The 24,432-nt window shown below is 54.9% G+C and overlaps 1 long non-coding RNA gene across 11 annotated transcripts; it reads left to right on the top strand.

Annotated features, from left to right (window-relative positions):
• The first annotated feature begins 776 nt into the window (after positions 1–776).
• Positions 777–24,357, top strand: LOC112648386 (uncharacterized). 11 transcript variants are annotated; one of them, XR_004817429.2, is made up of 7 exons: positions 777–992; positions 2,165–2,208; positions 3,886–4,086; positions 8,518–8,654; positions 19,805–20,622; positions 20,935–21,200; positions 23,146–24,357. It is a non-coding gene; the product is annotated as an uncharacterized LOC112648386 (long non-coding RNA). The 11 variants fall into 11 exon arrangements; XR_004817437.2 differs by having other exon boundaries at positions 23,141–24,357; XR_007411812.1 differs by lacking the exons at positions 19,805–20,622; positions 20,935–21,200; positions 23,146–24,357 and adding exons at positions 12,699–12,887; positions 15,200–15,358.
• The last annotated feature ends 75 nt before the right edge of the window (positions 24,358–24,432 follow it).

Raw genomic sequence — 24,432 nt, 5'->3', positions numbered from 1 at the left:
ATTCAAGATTGTATTGATACTCTGACCCCAGCAACAAATATATACGTGTGTCTATAGATATATATATATATATATATATATATATATATATATATATATATATATAAAAGAGGGCAAAACATGACAAAATCATGGAATGGACTTATGAGTTCTTTTTCTTTCATTTCTCATTGTTCTTGAAGTGGCAACACTTTAATGAACAAAAGAACCCCCAGAATGAGATGTCTGGGGTTAATATGGAAAGCATAAGGAGCTACTGAATGTTCTGGAGGAAGGGTGGGGTGAGGGGGAGAAAAGGAAAAGGGATAAAAGTACTTGTTAGGGGGATCCCTGGGTGGCGCAGTGGTTTAGCGCAGCGGTTTAGCACCGCCTTCAGCCCAGGGCGTGATCCTGGAGACCCGGGATCGAGTCCCACGTCGGGCTCCCTGCATGGAGCCTGCTTCTCCCTCTGCTTGTCTCTGCCTCCTGCCTCTCTCTCGTTCTGTGTCTCTCATGAATAAATAAATAAAATCTTAAAAAAAAAAAAAAGTGCTAGTTAAGGAAGTAGTTAAGGAAGTTGGGGCAGCCCCCGTGTAAGGAGCGAAGGAGGAGCAGCAGAGCCGGGCCAAGGGGCTGGGCACCGTCCCAGGGGGGATGGCAAGGCCAGCAGCGCCGCGGAAGGACAGGAGGACGGCAGGACGGCAGGACAGCAGGACCGCAGGGGACCCCGGCGCCCGCGGGCTCAGGACGCCCTGCACCGCACTGCCCCCCCGCGGCCGGAGCCGGGAAGCGCGTCTGGGCCGCGGGGCCGCGCGGCGGGTCCCGGGAGCGCGTGGGAGCGGGAGGCCGAGCTCCGCGACCGCAGGGCCGGCGCCTCCACCGAGCGTGGCGACTCGTGGCAGCCCTGTCCCGGCGCCCGCCCGTGAGGCCCGGGGGTGCGAGGCCCGCAGCGCGCAGGCGGGGGAGCGAGGCCAGGTGTTCGGGAAGAGCAGCGGGAGAGGTGAGGCCCACAGGTGAGCCGAGGCCGCGGGGCGGGACCTGGGAGCCAGCGGGGTGCAGACCGGCTGCACCGCCCCCCCTCGGTGCTGATCCACGGGGAGCCCCGACGTGGGGAGCGGTTTACCTTCACCTCCTTCATTCAGCCTGTGTCCCCCTCCCTGAAGGTCCTCCCGTGGCTCCATGATCCCAGGGATCCCAGGGGGTGTCACACAGGGAGAAAGGAAGGTAACAGGATCACGTTGGCACTTGAAAAAGGGACTCCTCTGTCCCTTCCTTGTTGGTTCATTAGACAGGGTGCCAGGGACGGTGTGCCAGGCTGGGGTCCCCAGGTGCCCGCATACACCCCCACCCCCGCCTGATGCAGAGTGGAAGGAAGCCACCCACCCGCCCACATGCTGAGCCAGAGAATCTTGGCCCTGAGATACACAGACACTCAAGGGATCTTTACCTCTGGGCGAGCAAAGATTGTGCAGGAAGACTGGGCGCAAACCAACAGTGGCACCATCCCTGTGCTCCCCCTCAGGGGCTGGTCCAGGACCTGGGGAGCCTCAGAGAGGCCAGTGGGGTGAGGCCTGGAAAGCAGTGAACTCCCGTCGCATAGCCAGGCCCAGGAAGCAGGTGACCCTCAAAAAGTAGGATTTACATAATGATGGCTCTTTAAAAAAAAAAAAAATTATTTATTTATTTGTGAGAGACACACAGAGAGAGGCAGAGGCAGAGGCAGAGGGAGAAGCAGGCTCCATGGAGGGAAACTGATGTGGGACTGGATCCCGTGACCGGGGGATCACGACCTGAGCTGAAGGCAGATGCTCAACCTGCTGACCCATCCAGGCACCCCCAAAATGATGACTCTTAATATTAATTTATTGATTAATAAATAACTGAATAACTAAATAACTAAATAGCTGAAGGCAGACACTCAACCCCTGGCCTCAACTTTGGGTGGAAGTGTTTTGATTCCCACCTTGACTTCTTTGGGAGCAGCCACCTCTGTGGGGGTTCGGGGACTCCCCACCCCTTATACACACTTAGCATGAGCTCTTCTATGCTTTACACTGACCTTCGCAGGCAGCAGCTGGAGCCTGGTTTGCGCGGGCAGGTCAGCAGCCTTCTTGTTTAGCACCAGCTGGCATGTTGATCCGTCACAGCCTTAAGGACTAAATATTATTATGTCCCCATTTTCTAGATGAGGAAATGGAAGCACAGAAGAGGCACCCCACAGTCGCACGGGTGAGGCAACACTGGCAGGAGTAGAAGGTTGGCTCCCCAGTCTCTGTTCTTAATCACATGCTACGCACCCCCCCCTTTGTGCTGATCACACAAGGATGCCCAAAACTACTTTGGGGAGCATTTTACCTTTCACCACCCTCTATCCCATTCACCACCTCCATTCAATGACCTCCCTGAAGGTCATTTTATGGCTACATAATCCCAATTAAATAGTGACTCTGGAAGGGCCCCTCTGCCTTCTCCCCTGGAACCTCCTTCCCCATCTGCTTAGAATCCCAGTGGTCGCCACAGTGTCTGTGTTTTCCAAGGATCCATGGGTGCATGGGTGCAGTCCACTAGGACTAACCGGAGGCTCAGCCTCTGATCTGGGGCCAGATCTTGATTGAGGAGTCAAGAAAAACTCTCTGGTCTGTTCCTTTTTCTTGCTATCAGTGTAGTCAGCTAGGTTGTTGTTGTTGTTGTTGTTGTTTTTAATTGTGTGAGTTGCCACACATTGGGAGTCATGAAAACAATTTAGTACATCTCAAACCGCATTTTATTTAAATCGAGTAAAATAAAATTTTACTTAAATGAAATTGAACAAAGTAAAATTTTTTTTTGAACAAAGTAAAATTTAAATGAAATTGAATAAAATTGAAATGTCCGGTGCGTTTCATGTACTATGGCTAAAAATTGTTTCAGGGATATTTGTTTTAGCTGCGTGCATCTGTGTGTGTGTGTGTGCACGTGCACTTGGCTGATATGAAATGTTTCTCACCATGAGTGCAGTCAGAAAGATTAAAGAGCCACATGTCTAAATGTTTCCCCTTTTGCTTTTCCAACACTTACTTGCAGCAGTTTTTCAACTGGAAAAGTAAAAGTGAGTTTCAATCAGCTGGTCTACACTTCCCGTGCTGGAGCAGAGGAGCCACACAGATGGTGGCCCAGCTCACGCTCCCCTGACCTGCTTAACTCGAGCACTTAAACCCTGGGGCCTGTCAGTGAATTACATTGTTTGAATTAACACACCTTGTTGGAGGCCAAACTCAGCTATACTTTCCCAGTGGATATTTGTCATTAAAATCCTATTATAAAATACATATTTTAAAAACCCAGTTTAGGGCACCTGGGTGGCTCAGTGGTTGAGCATCTTCCTTTGGCTCAGCTCGTGATTCTGGGGTCCTGGGATTGAGTCCTGCATCAGGCTCCCCACAGGAGGCTTGCTTTTCCCTCTGCCTATGTCTCTGTCTCTCTCTGTGTCTCTCATGAATGAATAAATAAAATCCTTTTTAAATTAATTAATTAATTAATTAAAAAACCCAGTTTATGAATTTGCCATTTATTCTTCCCTGATCCTCTCCAGCCAGTCCTGGCATAGTTTACTGGGCTTCCTCCCCGTATCCCAGGTACAAATGCACGGGGGTGTGGGTGGGAGAGTGGTGTGGGCACCACTCACCAGCCCGGAACCAGCAGGCCTGGTTTGGCTGCTCCCAGGGAGCCCCTCCCACCGCACCCACCTCCACTAGCAAGACCCCCAAGAGCATCCCAGACTCTGGGATCACAGGGATTCCCGGTGCTGAAGCCAGATAAACACTCACACACCTGTAATACATTCCTCTTTCCTCGACAAACCTGATACCCCTGAGCCACCTTCTGGGCAGGGTGGATTGTATCTCTGTTTTTGTTTTTTTCAAGAAGCAGATCTTAAGAAGTCAGAGAGAGTGGAATGCAAATTCAGACAGCCCGGACTCTCTCATCCCAGATCTTCTGCTTATGAAATAATGCCTTTGGGCAAATTGTTGAACCAGTTCAAGCTCCAGCGGCCTCATCTGTAACACGGAGGATGCCGATGACACCTGTGTGGGCAGGTGACTCTGAGGAGCCAATGAAGTGATACAGGTAAGGCATGTTAGCCCCATACTGAGCATACAGTAAGTGCTCACTGTGTATCACCTGCCACTGTCATGGTGGTTATGATTATTACAATGTATTATTTATCATTACAGCGCCCTGGGCAGCCCCAGAGTGGCCAGAGATCTGAGAGCCACACAGGCCCCTCCTGGTTAACCCCAGTGTCTATTTCTCCAACCCTCCCCTGTCCTCCCCACTATCAGGCCTCTGGCTTCCCACAGGGCCCCTTGTCCTGCCCCCTGTCTCACCTGGCCATGGCTTCGACCTGCAGCTGCACTTCCTCCATTCCAAGGCTGGCTTTTTGAGGGATGCTGGGTCCTCAGTCCTCACCACAGACTGAACAAGATAACGTGTGGCATGGCATGGGAGGACCCGGGTTTGAGGCCTCACTTTGCTGCTTCCCTTTAGGAGGCATAGCTGTTTGCTTGGAGGGAATGAGAACGGGCTGGGGGGAGGGTCATGCCAATGAGGCAAGGCCCAGGGCTTGAGGTATGTTGGCAGCGGATGCTCACAGCAGGCCGGGGAAGGAACTGGGACTGGGGGTGGGGTGGGGGTGGAACTGGATGCAGGCTCTCAACCCATGACCATCTCCTGTGGGGCTCAAGGGAGCCTGGAGGGGAAAAGGGACACACAGTGGGAGCAGGGCCGCAGATCAAGGGCACTGAGGTCAACACCCAGACACGTGAACCGGGCAGGACTTATTTTCATGAGAAAAGGTTGGATGCACACCCAGGTGATTGACGGGTTGCCACCTCTGGAATCCATACGGGGACAGTCTGTGAGCACTGTGCCAACAGATAGGCTGCAGTGGTCAACCTGGATTCCCTCTTGCCCCGAGAGGCTATGTAGGGAGGGGCTGTTGGCCACCTGGGGCTTCCTGGCTCTGCTGGAGGGAAGCCAGGGAGGCAGAGATATGGGAAGTGGGGTCTGGGGTTATGAGGACATCCCCCGAGCCTCCTTTAACTCTTCCAGAACATGGGAAAGGTGATGTCCCAAATAGGTGGGTTCCTGGTGTGTCATAAGATGAATATAAGAAGTGGTTGGGAGCAAGCTAAACTAATGTTCTTCTATTGTCATTACTGTCGCTGGTGTAGGCGCACAATCTCCTCTCAAGCTAAGGACTTTACTAAAATTCATTTACAATATAAAAATGATGCAACAAGTTGGGGGATCCACTCTCTGAAATCAGAGAGTGCATCTGAGCAGGAATGGTCCTGAGGATCAGCCCAGCCTTGGTGACAATGAGTATCCGTGTGGGAGGTGAGGGAAGAGAGTTATCTTGGTTCAAAACTGGTGACGAAACAGGGCTTTGAATGTTTCTGAACTAGGTGCCTGCCCACCGCAGTGCTGGGCTGATGTCCAGGCGTGGTGCCACCATGACTGGGGGCCCCTGGCCTGAGACATCCCTGCTCTGAGCCAATCCTGAGGGTGTCTGGGGAAGGCCTTTGGTCAATGTGGGCAGAGTGCGTACCGTCGTGGGCAGGGAGCTGGTTCAGCACTAGCCTGGGGTTAAATGAGCCACAGCAGCCACATCAGGCCAGCACTCCCTTTATATCTGAAGAGATTTGGGGGCTTTGCAGTTTTCACATCCACTCAAGCCTTTCATCCTCTCAACAAATCAGTCCAATTATTATCCCTTTTTTAAACGAATAGAAAAACAGGACTCAGAGTGATTTGCCTAAGGGCACACAGCAAGCTAATGGCCAAGTTGGGCCTAGAACTCAAATGCTGGGGTCCAGATCTGTCCAACCTCCCCATGCGTTTGGAGGCGCAGTGGCCCAGGAGCCAGGATCAGACCCAGGCTGTGGCCCAGGAGCACAAGGCACCAGACAGAAACCGGCGGTTCTGAGCCTGAAGACACATGGACAATGTCTCAGGGAATGAAAACAACGTCTGGTCATAGCCTACAGGACATAAGTCCTTTCCTTTTTATAGATTTCTGTATTTTTTTAAAAAGATTTAATTATTTATTCATGAGAGACACAGAGAGAGGCAGAGACACAGGCAGAGGGAGAGCAGACTCCCTGTGGGGAGCATGATGCAGGACTTGATCCCTGAACCCCAGGATCACGCCCTGAGCCAAAGGCAGATGCTCAACTGCTGAGCCACCCAGACATCCCTAGTTTTCTGTATTGATCAGAATTTTTGCATAAACAAGTTTCACATTCATAATCAGAGAAAATAATCATTACTTTTCTGGGCATGGAGCAGGTGGAAATCTGTACACAACCACATTAGGGACTTTGCACAACGACAAATGCTCTCACGGGCGGGTCTCTGGTCTCATAATACCTGAGCCCCCAGTGCTCTTTTCCCAGTGATGGTTTCCTGAGTTCCAGCTTGCAGTTTTCTGGGCACAATCCACTTTTTTTTTTTTTTTTTTTTTTAACAAACACAGCCACCCTCCCCTGTCCTTCAAGGGTTTTCCAGCAACCCTCTGCACTCAGTTCCTTGGCAGACGATTAGGGGATCACATGGCTGAGTGAGTGGCATTTTCTGAATCATGGAATGGAAAGAAACACTATACACAAAAGCTGCACACAGGGCCTCTGTTTCGAGCCTGGATGACAACACAGCGTGGGAAGTGATTCATCCCAGCCCGCCTGGCATGTGTGCTGGCCAGCGGAGGGTGTGCAGCTCCGGGCTCATCTTCTGTGGTGACTAATGGGGTTTCTCACCCAGAGGGCAGCCCCAAGTGCCTCCCACACACACCAGGGCCCAGGCCACCAGAGGCTGCTCGAGAGGTGTCTGGGGAGGTCACAGAGAACAGGGCAGAGGTGAAAATGATGGAATATCCAGGATAGGGGAATAAGAGAAAGGAATTAGGCAGACAGATGTGGGGAGAATATGGTCAACCTCTCCTGAAAGCCAGGAAGCAGGCTCCAACTTTTTCAATCCACCTCCCAGAAACACAGCCCAGGGCCCTGCAGGCACAGGAGACATGAGCTCGCCAATGCCAGAGCGGGCTTCATAACTGATGAACATGCTCATGAAGACTTTACGGAGTCCAGGCATGGTCTAAGGCCTTGACGTGTCCTATCCCACTTCATCCTCCCAACAGCCCTATGAGAACATAGGTGAAGCCGTTTTGCAGATGAGGAAATTCTGCACAGAAACATGAAATGGCTTGCCCGAGGTCATGCACTCACTAAGGAGAATTCTCGCCCCAGGCATCCTGTCCCTGTCCTGCATCTGTGTGCAGAGCTCCTCTTGTCGGCCAGATACTGCCCTTCACCTACATTGTCCAATTTAACCTGCACAACAATACAAAGAAGGTATTATTTCCATTTTTAAACATGGGAAAACTGAGGTTCGGAGAGGTGAAGTGTGTTGCCCAAAGTCACACAGCTGGTAAGTGGTGATGGGCTCACTCATGTCTGCCTCACTCCAAAGCCCTTGATGTGTTTCATGACATCCGTGTTCTCATCTTCTGGGACTGTATCCCTCTTCTCTGAGTCTCCAGCATGCCCACCCGTGGTTTGTATAGGTTAAACCTTGACTCAAGAGTAGGATCCTCTTGGTTGTTTCACACAAGGGGCCTCCCTTGTTGGAGAGGGAGGAGAGAGGGGATGCCCCAGAGCTAAAGGGACAGTGTCCCCAGGGTGGGCTTGGAGGGTTTTGTGCAGGTGGGAAAGGATGAGGGAGGTGAAGCAGAGCTGGCTGGCCACCAGGTCCAGTGGGTCTTTCCTGGCTCTGTATCAAAATCCCCTTTTAGAAAACATAAGTTAGCAGTGGTAGAGATTTGGGTGGAAGTTGGGGGTGACTCCAAGGAGCAGCTAGGGCTGAGAGGTGCTCATCACACCCACTGCTGTTTATGCAAAAATTCTGATCAATACAGGAAACTAGGGATGTCTGGGTGGCTCAGCAGTTGAGCATCTGCCTTTGGCTCAGGGGGTGATCCTGGGGTTCAGGGATCAAGTCCTGCATCACGCTCCCCACAGGGAACACCAAGCCCTGAGCTCTTTATTTCACATGCTTGGGGGAAGAGTCGAGGCTGTCACATGGAAATACACATCCGCTGACACACCCACAGGCATAAGGACACGTTAATTCACATCCTTGGCTTTCCCAAGTGAGGGATGATTGGGCCTGGCCTCAAAGTGGCTAGAGGCCATTGATGGAGAGGGAGGAGAATCTTCCTTCTCGTGTGTTTCTTGCTCCCATTATTCTTCCCCACAAGCATGGAGGACTTCAGTAATACAAAGACGTTCCCAAGGTGCCTGTGGGCAGGGCAGCCCTGGGAGTATGTGCAGCCTGGGACTCACTGTTCTCCTGACCCCTGGTTCTCTGTGATGTTCTCTGGGTGGACAAGCGAGAATGTAGGGCTGCGGTGGGGACCGGGGCAGACCTCACAAGGTCTGCATGTCCACAGCTCCCCTCCTGGGACCTGCCAGTCAGTTACCTCCCATTCTGTTACAGGTCACTCCAACTGCCATGAGCCACTCCTGATGTGCCACCTGCTTCCTTCCCCTCTCTCGGGAGGCATCCTTCACCCTGCCACTGACGTGAGCTTCTCCTGTGTCCGAAACTCCCCCTCTTCCGGACCTCCCACTCAGGTAACGGTCCGGGACCCCACAGGCCACATCTTTCCCTGCTTCTACTGGTGGGGGAAGGCAGGGAGGTTAGTTTAGTCAGTTGAAGGGTGGAAGTGAAAATTGCTGTCGTGCGGCTGACTCTGAAGGCCCAGTGTTATGCCTGCTGTCCCCAAAGGCCCTGGAGCCCTCTCAGGGTGTCTGTCTAGGGACACTCACTTCATTTTTAACAAAACTCCTAAAAGCGGGCCACCTTCAGTGGTTGAGCATCTGCCTTTGGCTCAGGTCGTGATCCCAGGGTCCTGGGATCGAGTTCCGCATCAGGCTCCCCAGAGGGAGCCTGCTTCTCCCTCTGCCTGCGTCTCTGCCTCTTTCATGAATAAATAAATAAAATCTTTAATAAAAAAAAAAAAACTCCTAAGAGCCCAACTGTACCAAGAATGGTGGATGTGGCCGTGCTCTCCCAAACATATCCCTGCCCACAACTGAGCTGGTGACTCTCCAGGTCCCGTAAAGCTCAGCTCAGGAGCATCAGACAGGAGCTGCTCCAAATGCCTGCTGTCCTCACAGGTTCTCAACCCCAATCATCCTCCTGGAAGCTGCAATAACCCGGGGCAAGGGCTCCCCAGAAGGGCCACCTCCCCTCCCACACACATGGCTGGGAGCCCAGTGAACCAGAGGTAGAGAGTGGGCAGGATGCCGAGCTCCCTGCGTGGGCCAGGCTCAGGTAGGGCAGGCACTGATTGTAAGGCTGGTGTGCAAAGCTCAGTCTCAGAATCCCCCTCCCCAGCTCAGCTCAGGAGCCTTCTTACCCTCACGCTTCATTCTTCTTCCATGCAGGAAAGCCCTCATCCCCCTAGAAGCAGGCATCAGCCATTAGTCACTTGAGGCCACTCCTTAGCACTCCTTGACTGGACCCAAGTCCTCCTCTGAGCTCTAGGCTCAGAGCTTCCTAAACAAGGCTTAACTGTGAACTCTGTTTAACCTGCTTCTGGAACAGGCTGGGTCAGGCCTCCACCCTTTCCTGTCTTGTGGCAGGCAAGGGGCACATCAGACCAGGGCTGTCCCTAAGCGTGAGAAGGCTGTGGTGTACCTTACGGAAGAGACACGTGTAGAAGACAAGCCGCATTGTCACACAGAGCAAGGTTCTAGGTCTGCCGGTAGCTTGTATCTTCTGGGGCCCACTCCGTAGGCTGGGCCTGCTGCTCCTTCCGCCCCATCCCCGTCCCTGCTTCAGCTGGTCCTGGGCAGCAGGCGGGGGGCAGGGCAAACAAGAGTGTCTGAGGGGGGTTGGGGGGTGTTCAGTGATATGTCAGCTCTAGGTGGGAGGAGGGTGTCCCAACTCCCCTGAGATCCTATTCTGGAGGTGAGAGCAGCACAAGGTTTGGCCTTGGCTTCAGCTCTAACACGGGCCCAGCTGTACACCCCCCTCTTGGAAATGTCCTCAGAGCTGCTGGAGGCCCTCAGGCCCATGCCCGTGACCTTAGAGGTTGTCCGTGACACAGTGGGCAGCAAGTGGAGGGAGGCTTGGGGCTCCAGAATGTCCCTTCCCTGGCCTGTCCTCACGGACCTCCTCTCTACTCCCCCTTCCCATCTCCATCCCCAGATGCCTGGGCTCCTTCCCTACAGGAAAGCCTGACCCTGGCTGTCACCCCACCTCACAAAACACAGACCTCTCCCACTGCCTGCCCAGCACACCTGAGACCCTGCTTGAGGACCCCCTGTCCACTGCATTTCAGGGCCCCAGAGCCCCGTGAGGAGCCTGGCTGGGGTGTGAGTGGGGGTCTGTGGTGAGGGCTTGGGTCGGTGCCCTGCGATGCCACTATTTTCCCTAACCAGGCGGGATGGGCCTCTGTGACCTAGGCTGAGGACCAACCTACCGAACATGATTTCTGCAGGGAAACCAAATTCTGAATCCTGAGCCAGCAGCTTGCAGAGACATGGAAGTCCAGGATCTGTGGTGCTTTGGGTGTGAGGGGAGGGCAGCGTCATAGCGCAGATCCCACGGGGGCTGCTCGGCTGGCTTCGAGGCCCTCTGTGGACACAGCCCAGGCTGTTCTCCCAACCCTCCGGAGCACCCCCTCACCTTCTGTCCTCTGCACCTTCTAGCACCCCCTTCCCACCTCCCCTGCCAGTTGCCTTCAGACGCAGCACTTCGCTGGGCAAACGGAGCTATAAAGACACAGTGGATCCTCACTATTCATGGATTCTGTCTGCAGATTTACCTGCTCGCTAAAACTCGTCACCCCCCAAACCAATCCTCAGGGCTCTTTTGTGGTCATGCGTGGCCAACACAGCAGAGTGGCGAAAATCTGAGTTGTCCTTCTGGACACTCGCAGCCGAGGGCGCGACATGACGCGTCCAGGCTGGGAATAAGGGTCCTTTTCACAGTCTCAGCAGGGACGTGGTTTTCTGTTTGGGTTTTTTCTATTTTTGTGATTCTGTTGGTGATTACACCAGGGCGGTGCTGCAGGGCTGTGTGGTGCTGCCAAGCACAAGACGGCTGTGGTAGGCGCTGCGGAGAAAAGGGGGAGTGTTCGGCAAGCTTCGGGCAGGCACAAATTACAGGGCCCTGGGCCGTGGGTGCAGCATTAAGGAATCGCAATACGTGTGACAGTCTCTCAACTAAAACACACATAAAACAAGGTTATTGATTGAAAAGTTCGTGTCCAGAGGCTGCAGGAACCCAACGCTGTGTATCCCCAGGGGCAAAGGTTCAGAAGGTGCTCCTTCACTATAAAGAGACTATATGGGACGCCCGGGTGGCTCAGCGGTTTAGCGCCCGCCTTCGGCCCAGGCCGTGATCCTGGAGACCCAGGATCGAGTCCCACGTTGGGCTCCTGCAGGGAGCCTACTTCTCCTCTATGTCTCTGTGTGTGTGTGTGTGTGTGTGTGTGTGTGTCATGAATAAATAAATAAAATTTAAAAAAAAGAAGAAGAGACGCAGGGTCTGGGTGGGAGCCACTGCTGCGACGCCTCGAGGCACCGTGTGAAACCTGCTGGGTTTGGACAGTCAGGGTGGCCATCTCGAAACAACCTTCCATCCAACTGGAAGGCGATGCATGCGTAGCACCATGTGGGGAGCAGAACATAGGACTGACCAGGTGTTAGGGCTCTGAAGACTCTGTGTGACCTCAGGCAAGTCATGTGATATTCAGGGACTCGGTTTCCCCACCCATAACATGAAGATAATAGAACTGACACCTGGCTGGATTTGCTCTGAGGGTCAGACGTGTCTTGTGAGCTCGGATACCAGGACTCCACTGGTATCTTTTGAGAAAGAATTCATCCCAAGGGAAAAGGCAGATGGTCTTGGCCAAGAGTGACTAGCACATTCCCAGGGAGGAAAAGGAGGAAGGACAACTTGGAGAACCAGTCTGTGTCGGCCACTCACGTTGGCTTCTAGCCTGGCCCTAAGGACTTGCACCTGAGGGGACTACCATGAAGGCTGCTTGCCTAAGAACCTTGGTGAGACCCAGGGAGCCCAAAGCTACCAGCATTGGAACTGACATATGGCCCCGGGCAGAGGCAGGGTGTCTCCCCTCAAAGAAGGGTGCCATGTACCATGGCCACCTGGCTCACCCTGTAGGAGCTGGTACCCACATGGGCAGTATCCCACCCACCCCATCCTTCTCCCACAACCGCTTGATGCAGCACCTTCTGAGGGAGCTGAGGGAGGCACAAAAGCCCAAGAAAGACTGTTAACTCCTGTTCACATGACCTTTTTTTTAATAATTTTTTTTTAGATTTTATTTATTTATTCATGATAGACAGAGAGAGAGGCAGAGACACAGGCAGAGGGAGAAGCAGGCTCCATGCAGGGAGCCCGACGTGGGACTTGATCCCAGGTCTCCAGGATCACGCCCCGGGCCAAAGGCAGGCACCAAACCGCTGAGCCACCCAGGGATCCCCCCATGTGACCTTTTTATTTTCCCTCCAGATTTGCACAGCTAGGGAGACGGGGGTCCCAGATGCTTGACAATCAGCTGGGCTGGTAGCTATGAAAGATTTTGAAGAGGTGCCAAAAAAGCCAGACAACGCAAGGGTTTTTTATATTGGTCCTTTCAGAAACACCCCCTGGCAGGGTGGCGGCCCTCATGAACCTGGAGCTGCGTGGGTCCTTCGGGTGCATCTCTGCAGTGAGGCCAGGCCTGGTGGAGGACGTGTGCCCGGAATGTCCCTCCTCACCCAGAAGGCCGATACCCAGGCCAGCCGGTGTTTACCCACACCACCTGCCTGCTCTTTCTGTCAACAGAGGTATATTTTTCACAGTGTTTGTTTGTTTGTTTGTTTGTTTGTTTGTTTTGCTGCTTTGGGTTGAGAAACTGTATCTCCCCAGTCACCTCCATCAATGGGAGCTGCTCCCGGGACGGTGCTGCTACGTGGCAGGTCCTCGGTATTTAAATGCTGGGTTCCTCTTCCTTCCTTCCCCTTCCCCTTAGATTCCACCTCCTGGGCTTTTCTGGTGCTAAGTCAAGTTACTGCAGGAAGAGCTTTTATTGGCAAGAAAGACACGAATGGGAAACAGAAACTCTTGACGAGCTGAGGCAGCAGCCCCTGTCCCTCCCGGAAAGGCCCCAGAATCAGTCTGTCCTCCGTCTCCCAGCTCTGCCCAGCTTCCCTCTACCCCTGCTCGGAGTCCTGCTGGCATTGGCCACCTAGCTCAAGAACTCCCCCCTCAGTGCCCTCAGCTAGCTCAGCTTCTATGATCCGTTGGAACTTTCCAACACGGGAACCGAATAGCCCACCTCTTCAGGGCACGGTTGCTGGCTGGCCAACCCCGTGGGGCTGCTGCAGGGGCGGGTGACCGCGTGCTTCAGCTGTACGGCAGATCTTCTGGAGCCCTCTGCTCTGGCCTGGGCTTAGGCATGGCCACATCACACTCACAGAGGGACATCCAGAACAACCACCCCTTCCCCAAACTTCACTGGACACTGGGAGCCATAGAGAAGCCTGCGGCCTTGTCTCCTGGGAGTGCTCTGTGGACAGGCCAGGCCGGGGGTGGGCGTGGGGGGGTAGGAAGGTGCAGTTCAGCAAGGAGACAGGGGAGGGGTGAGGTGTGCCAGAGACACCTGGACCTGAGACGGCACTTTTCCCCTTTTTCCTCACTGTCCCCTCTCCCGGAGATGCAGAGGCCTGCACTGGGGCTGAGAACAGACTCTGACCTCTCTCGGGACAACGTGGCCCTTCTTTCTCAGGGGATGTCAGTGACTAATCACCTGCAGGGTTTTGCTCTTCTTCCCTGAGTCCACTCTGGCACGAAAGGATCCCAGAGGCCAGAAGATGGTTTGGGCCCCCTGACACTGATGTCAGAGAATGCTACAAATGTGTCACACAGGTGGCATGGAAGTACCCACCCCCCCCACCCCCCGGGACGAGGCAACAACAAGAAGCATTTGGAATTTTGAAAACTTAGAAACAGGGGCGCACCCAGGCCTCAAAGGTGGGGGCACGTGCCTGCAGGTGTTGACATCTCTGGGGTGGGTGAGGGGGTGACAAAGCTTCCCAGGTGTTAGAGTGGGAGGTAAGGAGGGGGCGGCAGGTGTCCCCTCCAGCTTTCCAGCGCCCTCTAGCGCCTCCTACTGGCACCCACCAACAGGCAGCAGCTGGCAAAGCCACAAGTGGTTTGAAGCCGCACAGAAGGGAGGTGAGAAGAAAGATGGGCACACCGGTGAGCTGGAGCTGGAGTCAGCTCCCATGCACCTGTGTGTGTGTGTGTGTGTGTGTGTGTGTGCGCACACGCGTGCAGACCATAAGCTCCCTCCCTGCCAACAGACTGTGAGTCCTGCCCTGTGGGTGTCAGAGCTGTCAGCAAACCTCAAGGCTCTGGCTGCCGGGGACTTCTCTGTTCTGAACTGCCAGCCCCTGGGCCCCATACCCTCTCACCCCAAACAGGCCCTGCGTGGAGATCTTCTGTCCAAAGGAAGCTCCAAACCCTTCATCTCTGGAGGGATCCAGTAGAAAAATGTTATAATGCCTGCCTGCATGAGGATCCCAGGAGCTCAGAGAAAAGTACCCTCTGGGCTACCTTGCTCAGCACCTAGTAAACACAGCGGAACTCCTTTACGGATGGGAGGTACAAGCTAAAAATGCAGCATCACCTCCTTAGAGAGGTCTTCGCAGCCCGCTCTAATTAGGGCCCCCTGCCACCCTGTTGTTCTCCATCACCGTGCGTTGTCATTCTCATCAGAGCACGTGTCATGAAGCGCAGTTCTATTTTTCATTATCGTGTGTTTATTGCCTGCCTCCTCTAGACAGCAGACTCGCAAGGGCAGGGCCATGCGGCTTCCTTCACCACTACAGGCCTGGGACCTCGCCCAGTGCCTGGCACACAATAGGTCTCAATAAGAGTAGGTGAAATGCATCACCTCAAAAATATAAAATGGCATGTCTGTGTGGCTCAGTTGGTTAAGCATCTGATTTTGGCTCGGGTCATGATCTCATGGTCTTGAGATCGAATCCCACCTCGGGCTCCACACTCAGCCTGGATCTGCTTGGGATTCTCTCTCCCTCTGCCGTTCTCCCTACCATTTGCATGCTCTCTCTCTCTCTCTCTCTCTCTTTTAAAGAAAATGGCTCTAAGGATCCCTGGGTGGCACAGTGGTTTGACGCCTGCCTTTGGCCCAGGGCGTGATCCTGGAGATCCGGGATCGAATCCCACGTCGGGCTCCCGGTGCATGGAGCCTGCTTCTCCCTCTGCCTGTGTCTCTGCCTCTCTCTCTCTCTCTGACTATCATAAATAAATAAATTTTAAAAAAATGTTTTTAATGGCTCTAGATGAGTTGTGGTAAACCAATGGGTGAATTGGTGATGAATTGGCAGTATTTGTGGCAAAACTCTCCAAGAAGAATGCTGTAGAAGGCAATCACCCTCCGTTGACAGGATGGCAGGCAGGAGGATTGCTGGGCCCTCCGTGTGGTTTCTGTTGTGCCTCTGCCCTGCTGTACACCCAAGAGGATTAGGGCCTCACCCTCCGTCATCAGGACTTCGCCTCCAGAACCCCAGATGGAGTTGAATACTGGAGCTGGAGGGACTCCATGGATTCGAGGATAGCTCCACATCATGATCACCTGGGGAACATCTAAAAACACCACTCTGTGGATCCTGCCCCTAGTTCCTGACTCTTTCAGGCCCATAATTCAGTGTAGCAGAAGCGTGAACCTGAGTCCTGACTGCCGGGCACTGTGTGCTTGGGAAGGTTACTTATCCTCTCTGTGCCTTGATTTCTTCACTTATAAAATGGGAACGATGACCCCAACCTCAGAGGTTTGCTGTGAGGATCAATGTGACATACCTAAGGCTCCTGTTGCAATGGCTGACCCGGTAAATACTGAATCAGTGCAGCTCTTACTGTGCTTATCGTCTCACGGCGAGGCAGCGGCTGATGTGGGGTGAGCCTCCAGGCCTCCTGACCCGGACCCGGGGTCCTTTGCAACACGTCACTCCGATGCACACACGGCATTCCCTCTGAGGCCAGACTCGGCAGGAAGGACAGACGGCCGCTGTCCTGGGCCCCTTCCATCGAGCCCCGTGGAGGGGAGCCTCGCACCTGAGACCAAGAGCGGCCGAGCCCCGCGACCAGAGGGCTGGAGGGCTCTGCCCCGGGCCCTTGAGAAGCCCTCTGGCTGCTCCCCTTAGCCTGTCGCTATGGAAATATTGGGAACCCAAAATAGAAGTTCTTGAGGAGAGCTTAATCCTCTGGGCTTTAGGGAAACAGCTGCTGGGGAGCGCTGCGAATCACCCACCAGGAGGCACTGTCGCCCCGTGCAAGTGGCCACGGGCGGGCCAGAAGTTTCCATGAAAATCCCAGCATCCCTCAGCAACCTCTTGCCCCAACTTTTTTTTTTTTTAAGATTTTATTTATTTATTCATGAGAGACACAGAGACAGAGAGAGGCAGAGACACAGGCAGAGGGAGAAGCAGGCTCCATGCAGGGAGCCCGACGTGGGACTCGATCCTGAGTCTCCAGGATCACAGGATCAGGCCCTGGGCTGAAGGCGGCGCTAAACCGCTGGGCCACCCGGGCTGCCCCCCACCCCCACCCCACCCCGTCCCAGCTTTGTCACACTCGGGACCCTGTGGCTGGGGTCCCTGCAGATCACCAGCTCCTGGGGTAGGGAAACCGCTTTGCCACTCAAGCCACTGTTCTCCTCCTCGGAGACCCTTAAGGGCCCGGCCAGTCCTCACATTTATTTTCCGGGCTTCTTCCCGACCCCAGCCCCAAGACCGCACACAGTGCCGCGCACACAGTGGGCACGAAGTATACCTACGGCAGCCGGGTGAACGGCTGTGTGAGACCTGGGGACAGTCACACACTGTGGAAAAGAGACTGCCCGGGCTTCACGGGGACGGGAGCCAGTCTGCAGCGGCGGGGACCAGAGAGAGGGTTCCTGCTGACAGCTAAGGGGAAGGTCATGGCTAAATGGGAAGAGGGGCCGAGAGGGCTCAGGCAGGCGGGAAAGGGACAGATGTCTTTCTGGGACCCAGCTAGTGAGAGCTGCCCAATGCTGACGGCAAACCCTTAGGTCAGGGCGTAGGGCAGGAGCCCCAGGAACACGGGCTCGAGCCCAAGCGGCCCCCAGCCATGGCTCGGCTCCCTCCACGTGGGCACTGCTGCTCGCGTGGCTTGTTCGCCTCTCCTGCTTTCCGGGGTGGCTCGCGGCTGCCACTGTCAGGCTGTGAGCTCCTCCTGGGTCACCCAGCCTCCCTCTGGGGTGATGCCATGGGGCTCAGCATCCTGATCCTGTTACCACACATCCTTGGCCCAAAGGAGTCTCTTTCGAGAGAACCTCAAGGATTTCCGAGTCTCTGCCCCCAGGCCAGCCCGCCGCCTCCTACTACACCTGCCCTGGGCCAGGCCTCGCCTCGCGGACTCGATGTTCAGGTGGAATGAGTCAGGGTGGGAGGAACACAGGATGGAAGGAAGACTGGTGCTGGGGGCCCAGCTCCAGGCCCCGGCTGCCATCAGAGGGGTGGTTTCTCTGGCCCGTTGCGTGCTCCTCCCGAGACCCAGTTTGTCACACGTAGAACGTTTACACCTCCCTCCAGAAGGTCAAATGAAGTAGCAAGTGAGCAGTGCTGGCTCAGGGCTCGTGCCGACCTAGCTCACGACGTGCCACGTCTGCTACGTCACCGACAGAGCAGGGGATGCTAACAAGGGGCCTGCAGCCTGTGAGTGGGCAGAGGAGGCAGGAGGCAGTGGCAGCGGGAGGGGCGGGTAGAGGCGTGGGCTTGTCCGAGTCGAGGTGACCACAGCTGGCAGGACACCGCAAAGTCAATGTCCCAGGAGGGGGAATGAGCGGGCGGCCAAAGGCTGGCTCAGTCACCCGCAGGGAAGACACAGCTGCAGCATGACGGCCAGGCCGCACCCCGCCCAGGGCCACAGCCACCAACCACCCCTGGAAACCTTGGGCTCCCCATCCAGACACCTCAGCACCCCAGCGGCTCACTCCGGGTCCTGCCCCCCCTTTTCCTCTCAGAGCTGGGTTCCCCCCTCAGGGGGGCCTCCCCTAGAGCCCAGCTTCCTGCAGACTGCAGCTCACGCTGGCCTCACCCTTTGGCAGTGCTTTTCTGTTGCCTTCCCTGGCACCCTCGGCAGCTCCTGCCCCACACCACCCCCCGGACTCCCACACCCCAGGTGCCTCCAGAACCTCAGTCCGTGGAGCCCCAGGGCCTGTACTCATCCTAGAGGGGAGCTAGGTGGTGACAAGAGCAAAGCTCAGGCAGGGCTGGGGCGGAGCAGGAGGGCTGCCAAGACCCAGGCTGTGGGCCCGGCTGGAGGGTTGGGGGAGGATCTGGGACCCGGGGGCCGAAGGCTTGGGCAGAGACCCAGACACTCCAGGTGAGGCCGGGGACAAGCTTGGCACCATGGACACACCTGGTAGGAGTCTCGTGGTGGGAGCCTCATCTGGACAGGGCAGGGCGGCCAGCGGAGGACCTCACTGACCCCACAGGGAGGGGACAGAGGCAACAACACGGGGAATGACAGTGATGCATGGTAGGGCAGATGGGCAGCTCCTCCAACTCATTTTTTCCCTTTGGGCCTCGGAGCAGGTGGTCCCCAGGAAGCCGAGAGAGGAGGAGAGGCCGCTCAGATGGCCCCTGCCCGGCCCAGTCCGGAAGCTACCAGTCGGAGTGGGCTTTCTCCTCCCCCCCGCCCCCCGCCGGCCTCAAGGCTCTCCAAGGCTGTCCGTGCTGGTTACCATCTGCTGTGGTGGTTGCCAGGGGAACCACTTACTATTTTTGTTCATTGCCCACATGAGGAGGCTTTGGAAAGGCTCAGGCATGGTTGGTCCAGGAGTGATCCCGGAGGTGATGCCCAGTGGGCTCTACTGGGGACCTTGGTGAGGGGTGGGAAGTTGTTGTGGTACCCCAGGATGGGGCCCAGAATGCAGACCTATGTCCCCGAGTGACGAAGGAGGGGGGCCGCCAAGGAGAGGGGTACCCCACCTGTGGGAGTACATTCACACTCATTCACTCATCAAGCACAGGAGGTGCTGGGCATTCATTGTGCCAGGTGGTGAAGGGATGGACACACATTAAAACACAGTTCTGGGGCAGCAGGACCAGTGCTGCCACAGGGGGTGCAGGCTGCCATCTTGGCAGGGAGGGGTCGTGGAAGGCTTCCTTGATGAGGTGATACCTAAGCCAAGATAAGGTTTTGTAGGGGATGCGGGCAAGAGGAAAGTCATAGGGTAGGCAGTTAGTTGGAAGAGCATTCGAGGCAGAAGGAACAGCATGTGCAAGGGCCCAGGGCCTTACTTATTGTAAGTAAGGCATCTTCTGGAACTGAAGTCACCTGACTTCTAGAATGTGAGGTATGGCCCAACCCCAGGGGAAGTGAATGGCAAGCAGGCACCCAGACCATCAGCTGAGGTAGGGGGTGGGACAAGCTGCACCACAGTGGGTACACCCCAGCACACCTGATACTAGGCCTCTGGCAGGGAGACTGCAGTCCAGGCATTGCTCCTGGGGGAGGTGGGCAGGTTTCCCCACTGCCCATGGGACTCTGGGAGAATCTCTAGGCCATCTGAGAAACCAAAGAGCCTGACGTGTGGGAGGGAGATGCCATAAGGGGAGCTGGGTTACTGCTCAAAGTTCTGGGCTGAGCAGCAAGTGTCCGGGGAGGAGAAGCGAGCATGCTGAAACCGGTCACCCTGACTTCTTCCACCCAGCCTGCTCCCAAGACCCTGGACGCACAACTGAAGATTTCTTCTGCTGTCGGTCTGTGAAACCTGCTGGGAAGTCCAAGAAGCATTGAGTCCTGAGGTGGCTGTGGAATGGAATGGAAGGGGAAGAAACCGAAAAAAATGGGCACCCACCGGGTATTACAGTCTGCTCGGCACATTACAGCACGACACATCCGGTGCTAGCACCAGTCTTGTGAAATGGGAATTTGGGCTTTCATTTTAAACATTAGGAAACTGAGGTTCTGAAAAGCTAAATAACTTGTCCAGGATTATGGAGGCAGTAAGCATGGATACCGAGACTCATACCCACGTCAGTCTGACCCTAAAACCTGTCCCTCTCCGCAAGAGAAATGCAATGTACTGCCCACCTGCTATGTGTCAGCAGCAAGCTAAACACTGGAAACCTGGAAAGATGCAGGTTCTTCTGTAAGAATCTAATGAGATCATGTGCAAGGGACCTGTAGTAGATTGTATTTCCCCAAATCGGCCTGGTGTCCCTTGACCTGGGCAGGACTTTGTGGCTGCCATGGTGAGTTGGAAGTGACACTGCCTGATGCTAGAGGTGGGGTCATAATAGGAGGCACAGCCCAGCCACCCGGCCATGAGAAGTCACGCGTGGAGAGGAGTGAGTGGAACTCCCTGCCAATAACCGGCTCCACCCGCTGGACACGTGAGCGAGCCAGCCTTCATCATTCCAGCAGAGGCCCCAGCAGCAGGGTGGACAAGCATTCCCATCCACTGGGACCTCCCAGAGTCACTGACCCACAGAATCTCAGAGTACCAGGAACAGCCGTTTCATACCAGTAAGTCCCGGGGGTAATCACTTATACAGCTATAGTCACGGGAATGAGACTTTGTAAACTGTAAAGCGCTTACACGTGGAAGATGTTACTGGTAAACCTGAGTTTGGTGTAAGGCGATCGTGTTGGTGTCTGAGGAAGTAAGCTTGTGTCTTGCCCTGGGATCTACCTCCACTGGGTAGGGCTTGTGTGCAGGGACACACATGTGGGACATGATCCATGGGCTCCGGCTCAGGACACTGGGGAGAATGACACGGGGAAGGAAGCTCAGCCAGTTCAAGGGAGGGTTACTGAGCTGATTGCCACTGTGTGCAGGTGGTGCTTCCTCGGGAGCCTGCAGAATGAGCCTGGGGTATGGCAGTGGTCTGCGGACTCCAGTGGTCTGCGGACTCCAGCCCCTCTTGGCCGAGGGTTGTTCCTGGGGGATGTTCGCTGCTCTTTGCCCTTGCCGGTTGGAATGCCCTAGGGTGGCTCAGAGGGCTCGCTTGGCACAGGAGCCCAGGGAAGAAAACGCTGAACTTGGCGCTGAGAGATTACACCACGTGGGCCGGGCTGACAGGCAGCGAATTAGAGCACAAAAGGTGAGTGGCATGTCCATGGTATTAAATAAGTCTGGAGGCGGCGCTTACGTGTGATGTCCTGGGTGGATGCCTCTGCCCGGCCAACTTCCCCACGGCCCAGGAGGCAGCCTGCCTGGCCTCTTTGGAAAAGCCTGTGCGGTTGCAGGCCTGCTTAAAGCAAGCCTTTGTGTCCTCAAAGCAGAGACCTTTCAGAGCTGGGCCCTATAGGTGGTCTCTAGAAATTACAGGGATCCTTGGGGGAGGCCCGGGGTCTGGGCACTCACTGCCTGGTGGAGACTGGGCTCCAGGCATGGATTTCCAGCTTTAGGCCCTTGTAGAAGCAACCGCAAGAACCGACAGTCCCCCAGCAGGCCATGCTCTTTGGAGACAGGGGCTCTGAGAAGTAGCCTTTTAAAGGCAGCCAATGCAGAGGGTGAGGTTGCTTATTCAGACCCTTAGCTTTTCTCCTAGAAGCTAATGATGTGGTGAGGAGCACCTCCACCCACAGGAGCAGATGCATAAAGGACTGAGGGGTCTGAGTCTGCAGGCCTGTCCAACCAAGGGTGAGGCTGGAATGTGGGCCAGATGCCCTCTGCATGACCTTGCCTCCAGGAGCTGGGTTGCTGGTCAGCTCCAGCGCTCACCCCTCTGGAGCATTCAATACTTGGCGGTCTTATTTTCCAAATGGAGAACAGGGCTCTGTTTCCTGCCTTTAAGCCGCTTCTTCCCTGTTATGCAAGGGAGCTGGCTTGTGCCAGCAGCTTGGGAGGAAGAACCTGCAGCTGCAGACCCTGGAGCACAGAGAGGGAGGGAACTGGGCAACACTCCGGGGTGCAGGGAAACATGACGCAGGAACTGCTCCCTTTCCCCTGAGAGAGGCTGTGGATGGGCTGCACCTGTGGAAGGAACTTAGATTTAGGAGAGGAATTAACCAATTATGTCTGCATCAACAACACGCTGATGTGGGGACTGGCGGGGAGCTGCCCCTCTGAGAGGTTGAACTTGAACTTGTATGGGGACTGGTTAAGAACCCACCCCCTTCCCACTCTCCAATGCCTCTCCTTCAGCCCTCTCTTCTCCTGGGTAAAGGCGCAGAGCTCCTTCCTCCCTTCTTCATCCCAAGCTGGCACTAAGCCTCCCCATTATGTCTGCAGCCCCTCTGCTGGGAGGAGGCCTGGCTTCAGCAGGTGCTATGGCTTGGTCCCCTGGGGTTTGCTCCACACTGAGTTTCCTGGGAGGCAGAAGGTGAGCCACTGTCAGTGAGGATCTGTGCTGGGCCCCGAGGTCCTCCTGTTTGGGGGGCGGCAGGCTTGTAAGCAGGCAGTTAGAGCCAAGCAGGTGAGTGAGAAGCTATAGAGGACCCCAGAGGATGTGTGTCCAGAGTCTTGTAAGGATATAATACTTGAAAGCAAAGAAAAGATGATAGGTAAATGCGGGAGTTAGGGTCGATGGGCCATCTGCCTTTGGGTCCTGTGCACATCCCATGATGCCAGTCCCCAGGCAGGCCCGTTCTCCTTCCCTGAGATGCACACATCCTATGTGGAGCCCCTTCCAGCCACCCAGGTTTCTGGGAGCTCTATCCTGGAATCTCTAAGTGAGGGGCATTCTGCTTCAGAGAAGCCCCTTGCTGGGGTGTAGGGCAGTGAACTGGGCATAAATGCCCCAGGAGTGGGGAGCCTGAAGCCCTGAGGGAAAACTGCTTTGCTGGGGGAGGGGGCAGGGGCAGAGAAAGAGGGGAGTGGGGGAAACAGTGGTCCTGGAAGTTCCCACCCTGCAGACCAGGCTCTAAGGAATGGAATCCTACCCCTCTCACTGCCTGATGATGGGGGGAGCGCGTGGCACATATGGAAAAGAAGTCCTCTCTCAGGTGTTTCCAAGGACTCGTAACCATTTGTCTTTTTTTTTTTTTTTTCCATTTGTCTTCATTCACGCGTCATTTGTTTTCGGGCCACATGTCCCAGTACAGACCGCCTTGGCCACGTGAAGGACTTTCTGAATTCCAGGCCAAAGGATCCCGTCTGCTAAGTTCCAGGCCCCTTAATCTTGGGCAGGTGGCTACCAAGCTCCCAGCTTCTGAGCGGGACCCAGGAGTTCACCAGGAGCATCTCTAGTCTGGACGCACAAAAGAGTAAGGCACAGGCCAAACCTGGTTCTCAGAAAGGCTCTGGCTGGGTTCTCCTTGAGGTGAGGGGGAAGGCGGAAGGCGGAAGGCGGAAGGTAGTATTTCTCAAAGTCTATCTGAGCCCATCCATATGGACTCCTGGAGTGGGCAGGGGGAGGGCAGTCATTAAAAATGCAATTCCCAGGCCATGTTCTAGAAATATGGAATCAAGAGCCCTGAAGGTGGGACCCAGAATCAGCATTTTGAATAGTCACCTTAGGAGATTCTTCAGCTTAATGTAAAAATTCTTTCTTGGGAGTAGTTGCTATTTATTTTATGTCAAAGAAATTCATCTCTACTATAAAATTCCCAGGATAAGTTTAATGTAGGCTTTCTCAAGCTCAGCACATTTGACATGCTGGGCCAGATCATTGTTTGTCTGGGGAGGGAGGGCTATCCTGTGCCCTGAGTTTAACGTCTCTGGACACTAGAGGGAAAAAAATCCCCCCTCAAAAGGGATGAAATCCTTAGGAGGCGGAGGTCTGACCCTAGTCCTGTGTGTGGTACGTGCATTCCCACACTCAGGACGACCTCCAGGCCAGACTCTGGCCACACGGCCCGCGGCCTCCTCACTGCTCCAGCTGCAGAAGAGCTGAAGCCAATCCACATGGTCATGCTCTCCTGGAGGTGGCATAAAGCCAGACCCTTTAACACCCCCCTTACTGTTCCCTGCCACATCCGTGCATCCTCCCGGTTTCTGCCAGCTTGGGGACAGCCCCTCACAGGCGGGGGGCGGGCAAGGCAGGACGGAGATGGGGTGGCCCAAGCACAAGACTGCCCCTCCCCACGGAGCAGATGAGGCCTCAAGGAGAGGGCGTGCTCTCTTGTGAAAATGAGACTCCTGGGTTGCTCAGCGGTTTAGCACCGCCTTCAGCCCAGGGTGTGAATTTGGAGACCTGGGATCGAGTCCCACATCGGGCTCCCTGCATGGAGCCTGCTTCTCTGTCTCTCTCTCCCTCTCTCTCTCTCCCTACCTCTCTGTGTCTCTCATGAACAAATAAATAAAATCTTTAAAGAAAACAAAACGCACAGTGTATTTTTGCACTCACTCTAAAGTAAACCTGGTCACGGTAAATTTGGCAAGTACAGAAA

This window comes from Canis lupus, chromosome 7 (genome assembly GCF_003254725.2).
Source record: "Canis lupus dingo isolate Sandy chromosome 7, ASM325472v2, whole genome shotgun sequence".
In the NCBI taxonomy this organism is placed as follows: Eukaryota; Metazoa; Chordata; class Mammalia; order Carnivora; family Canidae; genus Canis; species Canis lupus.
This window is presented reverse-complemented; position numbering and strand designations above follow the sequence as displayed.